Genomic DNA, 20,437 nt, shown 5'->3' with positions numbered 1-20,437 from the left:
ATATGAGATGAACTCATTGTATATTTCCCAGAGTTAATGTCAAAGCCGGTGTTTGTAATCTCAGAATATGCACCTGAACTCTTGACAATCCTCATCCTAAGCACTGATAAATATGCGTTCAAATACTTCTTATTTAGTATTCACTGTATCACTTATTAACTAAAATGTGTATGCAAGAAGCAAAATATTGAGTATGTGTGAGTGTCTCGTGACTCTGAAACTAGATTTTTTTTTAAGGTTTTCTGCATTGACAACATTCTGATTCTTCAGACTATGTCTGCAAATTCCTCTACTATGCTACTTCTCCAAATACCTAGATGCTCCCTGTGGTAGGGAAGAGATCTTTGAAAACAAATCACTTTGCTCAGATATTCTAGGGATAAGCAGGTATTCCTTAACTGTGGTTTGTTATGTTGTGCAGTCAAGACTTTTAATTTTTTCTGTTCAAATACCCGTGGTAAAATTACTCCTGTGTATTTTAACGTTCCATCAAATATTTGGGATTTTGAGTATTTTTTCCCCACATTTTCTTACTACAGCCTTTCTACAGAATTGGTTCAGATCCTTTCTTCCCACAACAAACTCAGCTGAAAAAAAAATAATCACACCTTCTGGAGCTTTTTTCAATTTTAAGAGAGTGATGTAATACAGGAAGTATTTCTAGATGAAGAGGTGGTTTTAGTTGTTGTTGCTACATGATACAAGCCTGGGCTGAGAATGTATATCTGCTGCCAAATAGATGTGCATCCCCTGCTACATCTTCCCACAGTCATGCACTGAGCACTTCATCACCAGCACAATCCGTGACTTCTCATTTCCACTGTTCCCTGAGAAGTGGAGCTAAGTCCCTTACATTGGTTTGTCCAAGGGCTGCCTGTGTCTCCAGATGAGAGTGCTCCAGTGCTGTGACAGTGAAAGGTCTCCCATCAGGCCATCCCCGCACGGCTGGGGAAGCTGCTAGCAGACAGGTGGGAGCAGCTGTGGGCAGCTGGGGCTAGTACAGCCATGGGGATGGAATGTGGGACAGAGCAGGACACATCTGAGGATTGTCTCAGCAGCATGGCAGAATATTCTGGGGGAAGAAATGTGGGGAAGAGACCAGCTCTACTGATGCTTCAGGACAGCATGGTTTCCATGGCAACCCCTCCAACCTTTCCCTCCATGGGGTGGATGCCACAAGGAGACCGTTGACATAGCAACCACATCCTGGGGAGGGGGGTGATGGGTGTTGACATAGCAACCACCCTGGTGGGGAAGGTGGGAGGGAGGTCCCCAGTTGTCTGGTGAAGGGTAGGGACAGTCACATGTGCCATGCAGCCTCTGTCGGCACCTAAACTTGGCCTGGGGGGTGGCCTCCCACAGTGCTGGCAACACAGGTGTCAGACAACCAGGAACACTTTATTTGTGAGAAACAGGCATTACTGAAAAGCTTGAAAAACAGGAAGGAGCTGAAGCTCCCAGACTCCCTGTTCGTGCACCTCCTTGGTATAAGTGACATTTTCTCCTGCTGAAACACTAAAACTGACAGTGTCAGCAGCTCTGGAGCTGGGGATGAGACTTGCCAATTGTGTCAGAAGCAAAAGTCCCTTCTCTGCATATCCAAAGTAATGGTTTTATTTCAGTACATTACCAGACATTTTGCTTTCTAATATTAGAATACTATTTAAATGCAAATTGGTATGAATATTTCCTATATTTCCCCATAGAAAGTAGTAGAGAAATAGTTATTTTTTCCTTGAGATAAATATAACTCTCTTCACGACCGATTTTTATGACTAGACCATACCTATGATGGCTTCCAGGTAACAAGGAACAAAAATCCTTGTGTTGTCTGATATATTACTAGGTAATACAATGATCATTTCATGCCAGACTGGGTTTCCATCCCAGTGTGCAATGTAATGGAGCTCAGCCAAAGGTTTTATATGGGTCTCCCCTAATTTTCACTGCTTCAGCAATGGTATTTTCCTCTATTTCCATACTTACACACTCCACTGGCCTTCCAACCTCCTCTGAAAGGTCACGTTCTGCTAAATTAGCCACAGAACTCATTCTCAACCAGGGCCTGCTGACGTCTTTTGTGAGAGGACAGGCCTGGTTAACAAACCTGATGAACGCCTTTGTGAGCACTGCGTCACTGATATGGGCCAAGAGTCAGGCACAGTGTACTTGGTCTTTACACTGTTTTCCAGCACAGTTTCTCAGGTAGAGCTAACATTTAAGGTTGCAAAGTGCATGTCATTATTCAGCCTGATAAAGAATGAGTTTATTAATGTTTAGGGAGAAAGGTGGGAAAGAATAAGGAATCATGTGGAAGTTTGTTAAGAGAAGAAGAGCTTTTGGGGTGGTTAAGTTCACTTTCATCTTTCTTTACTTGCAGGTGACCTGGTGTTTAAGCCATTAACCAATTTCAGTCTCTCACACCTGGAAAAGTTAATACACAGCAGGACATGCAGAGCTTACAAACCAGTAGGGCTAGCTAATACTACAGACAAAATAAATTGAAATACAGCAGCAAAACCAACTGTCTTCCAAACAAGGCAGATGCTACAAAGTGTTGTTAAGGAAAGTTTCTTGTGCAATCGTACAAACAAAGGTTTTAGGGTGGGTGGCATGTTGTATAGTACTCCTCTGGGTCATATATCATTAAAACTCCCAAAAGTCTGGGGAGATGACAAAGTGGGATTTGCACTTTCACTAGAGAATTGCAGTCATGATATTGTCCTCCTCACTTCTTTGGCAGATGATCAATGCTGACATTCCAGCATCACTGAACTCTTTGAACCCAAAGACCTCAGCTAGGACTGGAAAAGGATTGTAAAAGATCTCTTGAACTTTTCCTTCATATTCTCATCCACACACACTACCCTGTGATTCTCAAATAGGCATAGCTTGTAAGAGAAAAATATGTGCTGGATTGCTTGTACAGAGCATTTGCTGCTGTAATGCCACTTACTTGGATGGAGATAAAATCCCAATGAGCTGTAGGTATCTGAGGTACAAACTTCCAGTGTATCTTCCTAGTGTTAGGAAGTCTGGAAAACCAATTATTGAGATGCATTGCACTGAAATCCACCGGAGAACCGGAAAAATTTTAATGACACAGAGGATCAAGTGATTATGAAAAGTAGGCTTCTTCTTGTTACAGAAAAATCAGTGTTAGAAGGACAAATGGATCACTACTGGAATGGGCATAGTGTCCTTTCACCAACTCCTTTGTGCCTTCAGAAGGACTTTGATCTGTGACCACATTGCATGGGACAGTGATTCAGTTGATACAGTTGATCAAATCACAGTTATAACAAGTGTTTCCCAGAGCTGATGTCTAAAGAGACACACTGAATTAAAAAGTAAAATGTTCAGTTCTGTGAGCTTTTAACCAGAGTCTGGATTTGGTCAGTACTTAGGATATCGGTTTTTATTGTTCTCATGTTCCTGTAGAAATCAGCTATAAAGCACTGATATCAGACAAATCTATTATTAGGCTATTACTGGCATTGTAGGATTTGCTTCTGTTGGACTTGAAGCAAATTCTACTTGACATAGAACTGGAATGATCGGCAAATAGTCCTTAAACTATCTAAACCACTGAAAGTCATATACAAGCTTTGATTTAAAAAAGACTAAGCTGTCTCGTTTTTTAAAAATGTAAATATGGGATGTCTTGCCTTTTCAATGCACTCAAGATTGGGAAGCTTAGCAATAAAACTATGGTTACATTTACCACTTCTTCGAGACTGAATCTATAATTATAGAAAAAAAATTGATAGACTTTTATGCTGGCAGTCTGACTAGCAAGTACTGGACATCTGTCCAAGCTTCCAGCGCACTGCATGGCATCAAAATTATTCTTGCTCTGATGAGTCTTGATCCTTGTAAAGGATCCATAAATGAGGTCAGCATTCTTGAGACACTGGCCTTGTCTCTTCCATGGGAAAGGGCATAGCAAAGAAGCTGTGGTAATACTGTAGTGAATATGTATATACAGAATATGTAGTACTAGACTTGAGATTCAAATCAAGACTTCAGATTAAGATTCAAAATATCCATAAGCCTCTGAAGAAGGATTTAGACATGAAGCTCCAACACTGAGATCCTCCAAACCTCTCTTTGGTGCTGCCTTGCCTCAAAGGCAGCAAAAGCCTTTCATTAATGAAAACTTGACTAATTCTCTGCCTTGGCCATGTGCCTCATCATCTCAGTGTTGACAGGACATGACAGTTACCTCCTACTCGTGTCCTATGGGAACCATAAAATAGGGGTTCCATTGCCTGTCTCACCTGCAGGGCTTGATGCAGTAGGTGTTCCCTGAGCATGCCTGGTGCATCAGATCCTACACAAACTGTACATAAGCAGATTCTGCTTTGTTACAAATTGTGTCTTCCAGGAGGCAGTGGTGGGAGTTGTAATTTGAAACAGACAGCAACAGGACAGCACGAGTAAGTTGCTGAAACAGGAATGGAACACAGGCTTGCTATACCAAATATTACTGTTCTTCAGCATCATGCTTGACGTCCATTTCTTTGTTTCTCTCTTTCTCACTCTTAAGGAGTACAGTGGTCACATTTCTTCCACATAGAGGTATCCTAGAAAAGCTGGTAGCCTGTGACGTGCTTGCTAGGGAAAAGAGGTAGAGAAGAGACTGAATCCAGGTATCCAAGACATGAGAGATTGCAAACAATCATGTTCTGCCACCTTGTTTCATCCTCTGCCTTTAAATCTAAAAATACATTTGCTTTCTTTTTGAATGAATGAATGCAAATGCCAAATGGAAAAAGATGCTTCCTGGTTGTAATAAGTGGGACTCCTAAGTCATATTGGCCTCAGGATATTCTCTGAGCTGAAACCAGTCATAAAATGAGAGAGTATTAGTAGAAAATGCCATATATGCTTTCCATCCTCTTACTTTTAATTATCTGTCTGGTAGATGACTTGGAATACCAGATGAACACTGGGTCTGAGCCTATGTACTGCTCTGGGATTCTTACATAATGTCCCTTTGTGGAACTGCTCAATAAGATGCTCAGCCTTTGACTTAACATGAAAAATGCTTCATCTTATTTCAAACTAACTTGAAAAAGAGTCATGTTATGCAAACAGCCTATCAAAAAAAATTTTAGGATGTTAGTGCAGAAATTTTTTCTACTTATTCTAAGAGTAGGATTTTTTTGAAATTGGCCTCTTACAACAGAGATGAAAAAGATGAACTGATTAGTCTTAATCATTAATTAGTAGCAATAACTCTTGTCTTTTGCCATCTGTGAATCTCAACTCAGTAACCCAGCAGGAAAATATGGAGAAAATGTCTTTTGAAGTATTCTTAAAACTAGGGTTATCAAGAAAATTTGGGGCTATTCCCTTTTCTTTGAAATGGTACAACAGGCTGCCTGCTAGTGCATTGCCTCTGAGACTTGTATGCCTTTGACACAGCAAATACAAATTTTGTAGAACATATAAAGATGAACTAAATTGCCTGCAAATATGAACTGTCCTATGTACTTAATTCCTAGCACCATACTTGGTCACTGACCCCTAATTCCATGTACAAATAAATTACTCTGCAACCAAATATTTAAGGGTCCTCATCGCACCTGAGTGTCTTAGGTGAAGTACATTTTACTTAAAACTTTATAAACATGGAAGCAAATACTTGACTACACTGGGCCAATATGTCAACAACTGCACAGCTGTGCATCTGCAAAAATATGGCAATAATGAGGATGAAACACAGCTCCTTTTTTAAAACTTTAAATATTTCCTAACAAGTTAAGTGCATTAAAATTCCTTTTTTTTTAGTTTACAGATCTCAAAGCTGTTTTAGTTTTGAAGTAGGATTTGCAAATGCACTAGTAAGCTTACACAAGCTAGAAAATATAAATGTATATGTGCCATACATGTTATGGAGCTAGACTGCTCTGGTCTGTCAGCAGCTTGCTCTGACATTTTTCTACCAGTGTTGACAGCTTATGACATACTGTACCAACACAAGGTACATTATTAATAGCTTGAAAGAAAGAAATGGTCAAAAAGATATTGCTATATATTTTTTTTTTGGCTAGAGCTTTAGCCTGTGACTGCAATGTTTGGCAGCACCATAATTTTGTAGTTGAAGTGGAATAAAACATTCTTTAAAATGGAATTTGTTACCAAAGAGAAAAGGGTACGGCTTTCATATGTAAAAACCTTTCTCATTTCTGCAACATCCATTGTTAGGTACTACAAAACATGAAACTCAAATATTACTGAAATTTTCCAAAACTTACAAGAGGAATAATAGATAGGACAGCATCCCCAGCCTGTTGATTTTAAAAAAGGAGCTGGAAAGATACAGCTCCCCATCCAAATAGGCAATCTTGTGTTTTGCTTGATGCAGTAGTTACATTGTGGAGAGGCTGCCACAGCACCAGTCTTTATAGCCTCCATCACACAAAGCAACAGAAATGGTCACAGACGAGCAGCTGGAGTCAGTGAAGTAGAGACTCATTTCACACATGGCAAGAAAGAAGACAGAAAAACTATCATTCATTGCTGGTATGAATTGTGGAAAGCATTTTAACAACCTTAGTACCATTTTACTTTGGAACTTTGAAACACCCTCCATCAGTGTCAGAGGAGTATGTCTTCTGTACTGCAGAAATACCACACACAAACCTGTTCTTTCTCCTTTTCTCACAAAGAAGTATAAAAAGCCTTACTGGCTAATATTTTCACACATTTATAACAACATGTGTTGTTGTGTGCTGCATTGACAAATCAGCCAATGCTGGTTCAAAGGCAAAGATCTTTTTCTTTGGAATTGACTCTCAATAGCCTTGTTTGGAATACTACTGATTGCTAATTATCTAACAAGGTTTAAAACTACTAGGAATTGACAGGAGTGAAACACTGTTTTTTAAGAAAAATCTGTTTCTCCTTGCAACTTCTGTAAGACAGAAAGAAGTCAGCTTCTAAACCTGCAACTGAACTTCCAGTGTTTTAAAGAAAATGTGATATTTTCCTGCCTAGCCTCTCATGTCTTGCTCTTGGTTTACTACATCTAAATGCAAAGGACTTTCCTTCCTAGCCCTACAGGCAACTATGAAGCATTTCATTGTTGTTCAAGCAGGGAATGTCATAAGAGACAGACTGATAGACACAGTGAAAAATGAGACCTTTAAGCATTATTGCTGGAGTTCTTTCCACCTATCACAGGTCTTAATCCACATCTTAAGAACTCCCCTTCCCAGGTATAGTCTGATGAGGTCTATGGTCAGACCCCACCTCAAGTACTGCATCCAGCTCTGGAGTCTTCAACACAGGAAGAACACTGACCTGTTGGAGCAAGTCCAAAGGAGGGCTACCAAGCTGATCAGAGGGATGGAGCACCTGTCTTATGAGCATAGGCTGAGAGAACTGGGATTGTTCAGCCTGGAAAAGAGAAGGCTGCAGGATGACTTAATTGTGGCCTTCTAGTACCCGAAGGGAACTTACAGGAAAGATGGGGCAAGACTGTTTACAAGAGCATGTAAGTGACAGGACAAGGGGAATGGGTTCAAACTGAAAGACAGTAGGTACTAGTAAAAAATTCTTTACTGTGGGGGTAATGAGGCACAGGAACAGGTTGCCCAGGGAAGCTGTAGATGACCCACCCCTGGAAGTGTTCCGGGTCAGATTGGATGGGGCTCTTTACAACCTGGTCTAGTTGAAGGTGTCTTTCCCCACAGCAGGGTTTGGAACTAGATGATCTTCAAGGTCCCCTTCCAAGCCAAACCATCCTATGATTTTATGCTGCTTTCAGTCAGATTCACACACATGCAGTGGGTGTATCTGGTTGTTCAAAATCCCACTGTGGTTCAAAAATAGAAGCACCTACTCAGTCCCTCCAAGTTCAAACTTAAGGTATCATACAGATTTAAGAGAGGCAGCAGTTTATAAATGACATGTTCATCTAACTATGCAAAATATTGCCATGGCAGCTATTGTTGTACCTGCTGGGTGGTCAGGCCTTTTGGAAACCTATCTGCTTGGTGCATGATGGTCTTGTGCATCTCCATGTAGAAGAGTGTGGGGTGGAAGAACGATATTAGTGGCCAGTATTTGCAGCTGGATACAGGTGACTAATGCTATCTGGGTTTTTTTGTTACTTACTGAGAGTAGACTTGAATCATGTAGTTCCTTCAGCCAGGTAGTTTTATCATCAGCTACTCCAGCAGTTCTCTTTTGCAGTCACAACAGATAAGGGCAAGAATTTTCAAAAAAAGATGTCTAGCAAACTTTCTGACCTGTTTTTTATGCTGTCTCAATTCTCATTTTGGCAGAAAGTTATTCAGCTGGCAAAAATGCAATCAGTCTGGAGTTTCAGAATTGTTTAAAGACAAATTATGATATTAGAATAAATGTTGTTATTAACTTTTCTTGCTGTAGAGTGCTAAATGATGACTATGCAAAGAAGCTATTCTTTGTTCATCTGAAAGAAAAGCAGATAGCCAATTTAATAATCTTAGCGTCTTCATTTGTAGTCTTATTCCTTGACCAGAACATATTTAACTCTATGACACAATATAGATCCTAGCCCATAGCCCTATTATAAGAACATTATTATATGAAAATTATGATTATCTGAACATTAGTTTCTGCTTTATTTAACAGATAAATATCTCTGGACAAAATCCTGTATCAGACTAAAGCATAAAGCTGCTCACACTGACCTTGCTAAAAAATTAGTCCAGCTGCAGAGGTGATATATACAGACTAACTAACTTGGCAGCTATTTTAACTAGCAGGTGTAGGAGCTTGTATAAAGCATACAACCTGCTATATTCTGATTTTCAGACATTATGCCTTTATGGTTAAAAACCAAATCAAACCAAAAGCTTACACCTTAGCTTTTTTCCAACAACAAAGTCTATAATTCTGCTCCACAAAGTTGTATTTCATTTTGTTAACACAGAACTAGTGGATGAGCCATCTGTCCCCTTTCATATATCAAGGCTAGCAGCCACAGTATAGACTATTCTAGGGCAGAGCTGGTTTATGTATGCTGTCTAGGAGTTGTATCCTCTGTATCTGCATAAAAATCTCAAGCCCTCTTTCTTTAGTTTTGAAATCTATTGCTTAAGAAAAGACATGAAGCACTTTATGTGTGCAATGCAGATGGATCTTTAATTTAAAAAATGAATATTGAATATATAGCTAGTAATTAACTATTCAGAGTTTGAAGATGAAGCTACCAAATCCCTAGGTATTATTAAGTGATGAGATAGCTGAGAGCATAGTTCCAATTAGGTTAAGTAATATAGCAGGGAAACCAGGTCCTTCATCACTCAGCACTAACAGAGAACAAAGTAGTGCTATAACTACAAGAGATTCCTTTTCCTTACTTCCATACATTGAGTAATAGGGGTCTCATTGAGGAGTAAGGACTGAATCAGCACTTTGGTGCACTAATCACTGCTTAAGTTTGCTCTTTGCCTCATTCTAAGACCTGTGCAAAATTCATTGCTGGTTGTAAAGTGCTTTGTGACCCCAGGTGAAAGCATACTCCATGTTCGCCTGACAAATAGTTGGCTTTTTCTTTAACTGTGCAGTGCAAATGACAATTTCAACTTTTACAAAATGGCCTGTTTTTATCTCAGCCCAGATGAATAACATTTTCAGGTAGACTTTAAATTTTATAAAGTGTCAGGAAAGAAGAAGTACATCATTTGGCAGATGTTTGGAAATGAAAACTAAGGGAGAGTAGTGGTTTCTCACTTTTGCTCAACATTCCTTGGGAGTTTCAGGATCTTAGTGCATCTCATTTCAGCTTCCATTTGCAGGAATACAGTAAGAGATAGAATCACTTTTGACAGAAAGCTTGTTACCTGCCAAACATGAAAACTCCAGTGTGCATCACAAATCAAAACCAGTATTCATTTAACTCTTTCTTCTCTTTTTATTGCTTAGGAAGGTAAATTATGAAAAATGAATTGTAATTTTTGAATTTTCTCTGGTATTGATTGCAGTGGAGAATGACACTTTATTTCATTTATGCTATTACCTTCTTTAGTTGTTTTTTGAGTAAGCAGAAGTAGTTCTGTTGCATAAGACTGACTCTAGCATGTAATTAATTCATGATGAAAGGCTGACAAATCTGCTAATGAAAGTCCAGTAAATTTTCAACTAAGTGTAACTGATAAGAGCTTTCCTGAATACAAATTTTTACTTGCTGATTCTCTCTAACGCTAGGAAAAAACAACAGTTGCAACACTGGTGCAAATATAAAGAATTGTTACCCATACAAAGGCTATTGTTCTGTTTCTGATGATATTCTGATATACTGACAGTATGTCTTAGGAAAACAGACCCACTTACCACACCAAACATAGCTGACAAAGAGGGAATAGCCATGTAATATTGTAAGCAGGATCTCAGCAGCTAACTGTTTTATTCTCCAGTCAGAAATAAAATTAATCGCATTTGTAAGAAGCTCAACAGACTAGAATACATTTTTCATAGAGCACTGATGCCTTTTAACTAACCAAACTGTAACTGATATTTGTGAACTACAAAGGGCATCACTGCATGACTTAACTGCACCTGGCTAGGTTTAAATGTAAAATGAGTCAGAGATCCCTGTATGTATGTATGTATGTATTATTATTATCACGATATTATTAGCATCTATCAGTCTCTCCATCAGTCCAAGGATACCAAAGGAATATTTTAGAAATAATGAGTAAGGGACTGGTGAAAGAGAGGAGTGAAGAAAAAGACAGAAGGGATACAAACCTTTTTTTTAAAAAAACTTCATTTGCCTTTCCAGAGAATAGTAAACAGGGTACTCCAAAACTGCTGCCAAGTTAAAAAGAAATGGGCCAGAGTCGACATAGTAATTTCCATGACAGCCATTTGCTGCTGATCACACAAGTCTTTCTCTTCAGTACGAAATATTCTATTGAGCGAAGCAGCAGTGATTACAGACAGACAGTGCCAGCGTGCTCAAACCAGGACTCATTTGGAGCCATGTTATTTGCTAACTTTTCCACATGATCTGAGATATTGAACTCCTTCATCTTTATCTGCCCCTTTCCAGCAAGTCCTGCTCTAGTTCAGTTCTGACTAAAGCCATCCTTACAGAATATTCTCAAAGAGGGCATGAGCTGCCCAGTGATCCTCCGTGAACAGGTAACATAGGTTCAAACATCACGAACAGTGTGGTAAACAACAAGTAAAATGAAAAACTGCTCATGACAAGAGAAAATAGAATTTTGGCTCAACAAATGCTGTTTAAGACAAATGTACTGTGGGCTTTTTTTTAACAGTTCAGGGTGTCAACATGGGAAACAGTACAAAAGTAAATAGAATTACCACCGAAGTCTGAGCATGTAGAAGAACAAAACATTTCTTCTCAAGAGAATTAAACATATTTGAAAAATCCTACTCATATTATTAGAAAGCAATCTCCAAAGTAACTTAAACTGTGAACTGACAGTAGAAAAATAAATATGCCAGAAAAATACTAGCCATTTATTCAAATATTTCATACCTACAACCACATATAGGCAAGTCTAGAGTCCTTTTTGGTCAAGTGACCAAACACTAAGTGCTAATCGGAACTCTTTCAAATTGACCTACATGCTCTCTTCTTTTATTTCCAGCCCTTCTTCTTGTTTTGAATAGAAACAGAAAACAGAAAGGCCCAGAAAAAAAAATGTAAAAATTGAACAATGTTTTTTAAACTTGAGAAAAAGTTCCATTTTTTAGAAATTCAATTCTCATTTTGCTCAGTCTGTTTATCCCTGTTGCTAGCGATAAAGAGATAGAAGTGAAATAAATACTGATCAGATGTTGAATAATAATTATTTTTCATACCCCCTACATATAACTGTTATCATCAGGTGGTAACACATAACTGTTAAACAACAGGAAATTAAATTATGTAATCTAGGACAAATCTTCTTCTAAGAATAGAGACATTCTCAGATTTCCAGAGCTTTCATTTTGTTTAGAATTGTGTAATTAATACTAACATTCTTTTCGTGACCCATCTGTGATCCATTGTTTCAGTCCTCTGATCTTCCACACTATTTACAGACACACCTTCAGGCAGGCAGATGCTATGCAGCTCAAGCCATACATTTTTAATTTACTGATAGCACCATTTCTTTAGGTGACATGCAGTAGACTTTTTTTTCTCTTTTACATTAATTAGTTTCTGTTTTCAAGGTACATTGAAGTAACAGTCACCTTTCAATTTGCCTGTTCTCTAACTTTGTGTTGTCTGTTAGTAGACGCAGAAATTGTGTGGAAATGATAAATTGTGAACTATTTTTTATTTTCACATTTAGTTTGACTTCTCAGTTTTCCAGATATTTTAAAATCACTTACTCATGTCAAAGGAACATTGCATAAACTGTTATGCTGATGTTCTGTCAGCAAAATCTTCAGAAAACTGTCTCCAGCTAAACAGCTGAAAACAGCCAAAGTAGAAATTAATTTCTTTCCTTTTCCTTTCTCATTGATGTAACACAGTCATAACCCTCACTGGGATAATTTAAAGCTATGTCCTCTTAGTTTTGCACAGATCAGACATGCTACTTGAGCCAAAATGAGTATAATATGCAATGAAAGTTCAAGCCAAAATTTATTCCTAAATTAAAATATCTCCAAGTGGTCACAGGATTCGTGCAACAACATAATCCTGTACATTTTTTTAGACATCACAACCGTGTTCAGTCCTGTCACAACACAAGCCATATCTACCAGAAATAATGTTTTTCTTGCAGAAGAGGGAAGTGTCAGTTTGAAGACTGGCATGCCACCATGCTTCATGGCTACCATGTTTTCTGTGGACTGGGTGTGAATTTTAGTGCAAATTATTTAAACATAATCAAGTACTTAATTATTTTAGTAAATTTTGTATCTAATGATTTTTAAACAACTTGCATCAAGCAGTGCAGGAGGTGAGATAGAAAACTGATGAGTGGATACTGGGAGTAAATGGGCAAAACGCTATAGGTTATTGGTGGGGGAAGCAAAGGTGTCCCCTCTCCTCCCCTCCTCTCCCCTCTTGTGACTGAAGTCTCTTTGGAGAAACCACTCTGAATACAAAGTTGATAGGATGAAATTATGTAGCATCCTTGTCAAGTTATTCTGTAGGCATATCTGAAAAGATGAAGCTAACCAAGAACCAGAACTAGTGAAAACCAAGATCATGGCAAACGATACTGTCCGGGTTGTAGATACTGAGATAAAGTAACATTTTCAGAAAATCTCTGGTGATAATTATACAAGGCCTGTGACTGCAAATATATGGGATTGGGTGGAGAGGAATAAAATAGGATTGCTGATATTGTAGAGGGAATTCAGGAGATAAATCAACTACTTGTAGAGAAAAACTGAGTTTATCCATGAGATGCTGGAGAAAGCTTCCTGCTATCTGGATTCAGAGAGACATGTTGGAGGAAAATGCAAGACATGTGATTGTCAGTTTTTGGAATATTGTTTGGGAGCCTGTGAAGCTGATGTGTTGGCTGTGGACAAGCTCTGCAATAGTTTTAAGTACTCTGTATTTTCAGGTTTTTTTAAGATGGTTACGTAAATGTGTTCACTTGGACTCAGAGAATTTCTCAACAAACCTACCAGAGAAGGAAGTAAAGCTTTGAATTCAACACATTTCAGACATCAACTGCAACCAATACAAAGTGCCAGATGGCCAGAGTTCATCTGAAAGGGTGGCACTGTCCATGCTCCATGGCAATTCATGGCAATGATCTTCATACAAAAGGGCAAGATGTGTGTGACACTTTCAGTGAGTATAAATGCCCAGAAGAAACCAGAAAACTGTGTTCTCCACAAACGCCCCTAGTTTCAGCTGGGGACATCTATCTGCTTAGTAGTGTGAGTCCTCTAAGGAGGTACCATCTACTTCTGAGCTGGCACCAGGGAAATCTCTAGCTTCCAGCCACTCCTGCAACCTGCCTGCAGCACAGGTTTGTAATTTTGACCTTATATAACTCTTATGGAAAGGTAAGGACTGCACTTAAATTCATTCCTCAATAGCTCCCAGAAATGTCAAGTATGGCAGTGAAGTACTCTGTCTTGAGAGAATAAAGCCAAAAGTGCGAGTGGAGAAGAAATACTTCTGTATGCTGGCAATACTGGAGGAAGTAAAATTTCTCATGGAGATGTGGGAAAATTGGGTGTTCATTTTTGAACTTTTTTTAAAAGGAAGGACTTTGATCTGGAAGACAGATGAAGAGCAATCAGGCTTGCTGGAGGGAAAGTGAAGCTTAGTCTGCAATCGGGTCAGCTCTCTGAACTAAGGAGAGAAAAAGGGACAAGGGAAACAGGAGTTTTCAATTACAGCTTGAATTCATAAGTTTTGGCTAAGCCAGGTAAATGGGAGCATGTAGGGGTTTTTTTACACTGTATTTCAACTACACCTGTTGGTGACCGATATTAAGAATAATCCATTTGTTGATTCTTTCGAGTGCAGCTTTAAAATACCTGTATTTTAAATACATCTATGGTGAATTTTCTTTGTAACTTTCTTTTAGCCAGAAGAACAAACTGTAGGATAATTTCCACCAGAACTTCAGTCTTGACCACAAGAGAATTTGAATTTTTGCAAGATTTTTGCAGTTTTTACCATTTAATTTTCCTAAACTTAGCTCCTCATCTGCACCTGACGGGTACACTCTAGGTCTTAAGAAGTGGTACTAAAATTTAATAAGCATTCCTAATTAGCATTTGTTTTGTGCAGTCAAAGGCTCAAGAAGCAGATCAGGGAGCCAATATCTCCTGTAACACTGTAACACAATTCTGCAGAACTGTGGGTTTCAATTTCCTGATCCAACGATTACATCAAACAAAGAGAAATTGTTTATATCGCCACTCAGATTGTTCAGCTGAAAGCCATTTATCAAACATAGCAGATAATCAAACCTCAGTAACACTAGCTTCTAGCTCTCCTACTAGCACTGCACCTGTAGAAAACAAATGTTTCCCTGGTTGGATGCCAGGTTACAACACACTACAATCAGTCTTGCAATAGAGAGTAAGCACAGAGGGGAAATACGGCATAATCCAATGCCAAAGAAAATCCATTTTTAGGACTGGTTCTGGCTGGAGTTTGCATGATGTAGAATCACAGAATCATTTTGAGTTGGAAGTGACCTTAAAGATCATCTAGTTCCAACCACCCTGGCACAGGCAGGGATGTCACTCACTACACCAGGTTGCTCAGAGTCTCCTCTAACCTGGACTTTAACACTCCCAGGGATGGGGAAGTCACAACTTCTCTGGGCAATGATGTTTTCTGTATAGTTTAAGGTAGGTATTACGTATGTTCATATTAAATATACTGTAAAACAGCTATGAATAACAAAAACTACTTATCAGAAACAGCAGATTGGTGAATATCAGGAGAAAGAAATAAGCAATGAGCAAATGAAAGAGGGAAATAAGCATTATATTACAGAATTGTTTCTTCTCAGGAGAATTGCAGACTAGGTTAGAATTAATCACAGGAACATCTTTTGCTTCTGATTTTTGAACATTTAATTTTTTTTCTATCATATGCAGAATGGCATAAATAAATGAATAAGAAAATACTGATAGACCTTTCAACACTTAATAAACAAAATCCAATTAGGCATGTACAGATATGGATCTTCTTTCAACTAGTTAGAACATATTTTTCATTTATTGGAAATAAATTTTGTGCTGGCTGACTTCACAGCATTGCTGTGCCTTGTTGAAGAGAAGCTGCTTTTACCCCCAAGTCAGTGCCACGCCTGTATCAGACAGTTTGACTACACATACAGAAGCAGAGGCATCAGGGTCTAGCAGAGACCATGAACCCTGGGGACATAACCTGTTCTCTTATCCGAGCTCAGGTCACCTGCTTGTATGGGTGTGTGCTGGATGAACAGTAATAAGGACACTGGGAGATAAGCTCAGTTGCAGTCTTTGTACCTTCTGAACCTAAAGATGGCTGAAGCATTGCAAAGAGCAGGGAGAGGCCAGGTCATGCCCTGTACTCCATGCTGTGGTACTGTAAGTATTTTTACTGCTTTGAAATAAGAACACTTTGATATCCTTTGAACAGCAGTCTGTGCCAGAAAATATGTGGGAAAGTCTCCAGTGGCAGAAAAAGAGAGATGATGTTATATTGTACTGTTTGCAGAAGAGAAAGGGTTGCAGAAGAGAAAGGGTAACACCGCACATATACGTGGTGTCAGAGGATAGAAAGCGTTCCTTTTGTTTTTGTTTTTTTAGCATACTGTCAAGTGATTTCAGAATGAAAGGAACAGTATAAATATCACATAAAATATTATTTTTACTTTTGTTATTTTCTTCTGACATCCCCAAAATTGATATACAGCCTAAAAAGTACAAATTAATTACAAACATATATAAATGTACTATAACAATGTCTGAGGTATAATTGCATCCTATATCTATTTTACACTGCATTGAACAATTTTGAGGATGTCAACCTTCAGGAGGTAAAATCACTGTTTTACAATCAGCAGTATGTCATGTGTGTGTAGATGAGTGACAACAGTTGCCCAGGAGTTAGAAGATCAGAGAATTCAAGCCATTGCTGGATCACAGCCCTCCTCTATAACTGAGACCAGTTTCTCAGTTTTATCTAGCCCTGTGAAATGCAACCAGGAAAAAACGAGATGTTTCATGCCCTGAATTGTGACACAGGCAGAGGAGCCCGTGCATCAGGCTTTTGGAAATTGATGTATTCCTAGGGCTGCTGTTTAGGGGGAAGGTGAGTTACAGCATACAGCCCGACAAAAGCCACACAGGTATTTGTGCTATTTTAAAAGCTGAGGAAAACAGTGACTTCCTTAGAGAAAGCAAAACTAGTATCTATATTTGGGAGGGTCCCAGACTCTCTAACTACCTTGTTTAGGAGTGCAGCTCTTGATGTCCTCACTTGTAAATTGGTATTGATAGACCTTCTCAGCTTGCCGATGGTTATGAGGAGGGTAACTGGTGATATCATTCCATTGCCCCAGGGGGTCACAGACTACAAGTCATGCAGTTATAGTCCCTTTAATTACCAAAACTGTGTAAGAAAAAGTATAGTGTTTTTGAAGGTATATATTTAAGAGAAAGTCAGTACATGCTTTGACTTGAGTATACGACTTGCACTATTGAAGAAGTCAGTCTTCATTCTACACAGCTTCTATAAAACGCAATTTTCTGAATTTAATAAAGTTCTGAATTTTACTGAAAATTGATGTAGTGCTAGGTCCTTGAAGACAATGCAAACAGGACTGTAATCTTAATGTAACAAGCACTTAAGAGAGAGTGTAAACTTAAATTTAAGCACAAATTGTGCTTTGCTGTGTGAGAGCCCATGAAGGGTTGGAACTGCAAACAGTAAAGTGAAAGGGAACATTATTTTGTAACAAGAGTGCACTCCATGGCCGGGGACCACTTGCAATTCCTCCTGTATGTGTAAATTATGTCAATGAAGTCTGTTGGTTGGAAGAGGTCTTCTGACCAGCGAATCAATTCTTCCTGAGAAATGACATTAAACCTTTAATCTGAACCAGGCAACCAACAGGAAGAATGGACTGGTTCCCAACTCCATTAGCACTGTACCATGCTGTTTTGATGACAAATACTGTCATTTTTGCTACAACACAAACCTTCAATCTCCTTCAATCTCATTCAAAAAATGTTGCATGTTGTCATGTAAGCAAAGACCTGAGGAAAAGTATGTTTTTCATTAAATGTTATTTAATGAAAACATTTTTGAAAACATGTATGTTCTGATGAAGTGTCATGTCGAAAAAAATTGAAAATTTTTGTTCACAGTTTTGACTTTAAAATAATCTTTCAGAAAGTACTCATTACTTTTACTGTGTGTTTTGAAAGCATTTTAGAACTCAAAAGCTAGTAAAAGCTTGAAAATCTTGCAGAAATTAAATCCTTAAATTGCTTTTTTTGTCCACAGAACTTCTTCAACAAAAAAGTCATAGCTGTTTTCTTCTCTTCTTTTTATGAGTGTAAAATAAAAACAGAAAGTCCAAACCAGATTATGATCAGAAAATTAGTGTTAGACCACAATTCTTCTTGCCACTCAGTTATTGATAACAATTCAAGCTATAAGCCACATAATGCCAATTATGAAGTGAGCAGCTTAACTCAAAGCTTCTAGATATGCAAGCATATGTATATATTCATTTTCTCTTAGCATTTTCTTTTGATATTATGAAAGCTTCATTTAAACACTGAAGAATCTGGCACAGGGTTTGTAATGTGCTCTAGACTGCTGCCTCAGCCTACTTAGTGGACAGTAGATACTTCTCCCACTCTGATAGTATCTAATTACAGAGTCAAGGGGTGCATATTTCAATAGAACACTCTGAGAAGTTGAAAGATGATATTCTGAGACAGAGAAGGGCATATCAGCCATTGATTTAGGTCACAGAAGCAATTCACTACCGCATGAATAACATTAGTTGAATGTTATATCTGAACATACTAAAAACCTTTAAAAATCTCATATGTGATAAAGCATTTCAGCTTTATCAGTTTTTACACCATCTCATCAATCTTAGCAGAAAAACATTCTGCTTTTGCTAGAATGCAATTGCTAATATTTAATACAAAGTATAGAGTAGGTTTGGTGATTTTTTTCTTTTGTTACTTTGTACTTAAAAAAAATCAAGTGTAAATTTGTGGGTGGTGCCACCATTGAAATTAATTACATATGAATATGAAGGTAAATAGCTTTTCTTTTCACACCAAAGAGGTTAAAACTCATGTTTATGCCTTCCATCCAGAAAGAAGATTAAAAAATAAACCCATGACTACTTCTGTTGCTGTCATGGTTTTCATCTGCAACCAAATAAAAATGAGGTTTATGTCATTCCTCTTACTGCTGGACTTGTCTGTTTACTTGTTTGCAGACACGCTCATATGAAAAGGTTTTCAGAAAGAAAATGTTACCACTGTTTTAGGAGCAATCACCCTGTGGCCCAACATCCAGCAGTGGTCCTTACACTACAAGCAGAAAGGCATTGGTTTGGGTCACTCCCTCTGCTCTGACTTTGTCTGGTTCTTAGCCGTTCTGCAAAATTGTCCATGACAAGAGTTTTGGTCTAAAGATAAAAAGCCACTCAAAGCCAGCAAGGCAGACATAAAAATGTCATAAACTACATGAAAGAAAGTCTATAGCCTTTAGAAAGCAATTAATCATCAGCAAATTTGCAGATGACACCAAGTTGGGAGGGAGTGTCGACCTGCCGGAAGGCAGGAGGGCGCTGCAGAGGGATCTGGATAGACTGGAGAGATGGGCTGACTCCAATGGAATGAAGTTCAACAAGGCCAAGTGCCGGGTCCTGCACTTTGGCCACAACAACCCCCTGCAGCGCTACAGGCTGGGGTCAGAGTGGCTGGAGAGCAGCCAGGCAGAAAGGGACCTGGGAGTTTGGATTGACAGGAAGCTGAACATGAGCCAGCAGTGTGCCCAGGTGGCCAAGAAGGCCAATGGCATCCTGGCCTGGATCAGGAACAGTGTGGCCAGCAGGACCAGGGAAGTGATCCTTCCCCTGTACTCTGCATTGGTGAGGCCACACCTTGAGTATTGTGTTCAGCTCTGGGCCCCTCAGTTCGGGAAGGATATTGAGGTGCTGGAGCGGGTCCAGAGAAGAGCAACGAGGCTGGTGAAGGGACTTGAGCACAAGTCCTATGAGGAGAGGCTGAGGGAGCTGGGGTTGTTTAGTCTGGAGAAGAGAAGGCTTAGAGGCGACCTCATCACTCTCTTCAGCTACCTGAAGGGAGGTTATAGCCAGGCGGGGGTTGGTCTCTTCTCCCAGGCAACCAACAATAGGACAAGGGGACATGGGCTTAAGCTCTGCCAGGGGAGGTTTAGGTTGGATGTTAGGAAGAAATTCTTTACAGAGAGGGTTATCAGGCATTGGAACGTCCTACCCAGAGAGGTGGTGGATTCACCATCCCTGGAGGTTTTTAAAAAGAGATTGGACGTGGCCCTTAGTGCCATGATATAGTAATTGGAGTTGGATCAGAGGTTGGACTTGATGATCTTGGAGGTCTTTTCCAACCCAATCTATTCTATGATTCTATGATTCTATGATAATGAGAATTATGCTGATGAAATAATCTCGTATTGGTATTCACTAAATCATTTTATAAATTCCCCTCACAAATTGGAGTGTGAGTGATATCTGCTGAGACTGGCAGGACTGGTCAGGACCAAGGTAGCTATGAGACCAATATAAAACACAGACTTATCTTGCTGCTGCTTCAGTTGCAGTTGAATCCAGAAGTCAGGGATAAGATACAGTGGGGAAGGCCTGAATCCAGAGAAGTCTGCGGGAGATTTATGGTGTACATATTTATTTGGCTTTCAGAAGCACCATGGAAACACCTGACTGTTGTATTTTTTCAGAGCTACTGAGAAGTCTATTATTATTTTCAAGGC

At 39.0% G+C, this 20,437-nt stretch overlaps 1 protein-coding gene and 1 long non-coding RNA gene across 2 annotated transcripts in view; both read left to right on the top strand.

The window, feature by feature from the left end:
• Positions 1 to 20,437, top strand: part of GRXCR1 (glutaredoxin and cysteine rich domain containing 1) — a 37,895-nt gene that overhangs the window by 3,000 nt on the left and 14,458 nt on the right. The gene's annotated exons all lie outside the window — the stretch shown is intronic.
• Positions 1,254 to 6,031, top strand: LOC135413340 (uncharacterized). The gene is made up of 5 exons (XR_010430186.1): positions 1,254 to 1,604; positions 2,381 to 2,984; positions 4,388 to 4,439; positions 4,550 to 4,652; positions 5,804 to 6,031. It is a non-coding gene; the product is annotated as an uncharacterized LOC135413340 (long non-coding RNA).

This window comes from Pseudopipra pipra, chromosome 4 (genome assembly GCF_036250125.1).
Source record: "Pseudopipra pipra isolate bDixPip1 chromosome 4, bDixPip1.hap1, whole genome shotgun sequence".
In the NCBI taxonomy this organism is placed as follows: Eukaryota; Metazoa; Chordata; class Aves; order Passeriformes; family Pipridae; genus Pseudopipra; species Pseudopipra pipra.
This window is presented reverse-complemented; position numbering and strand designations above follow the sequence as displayed.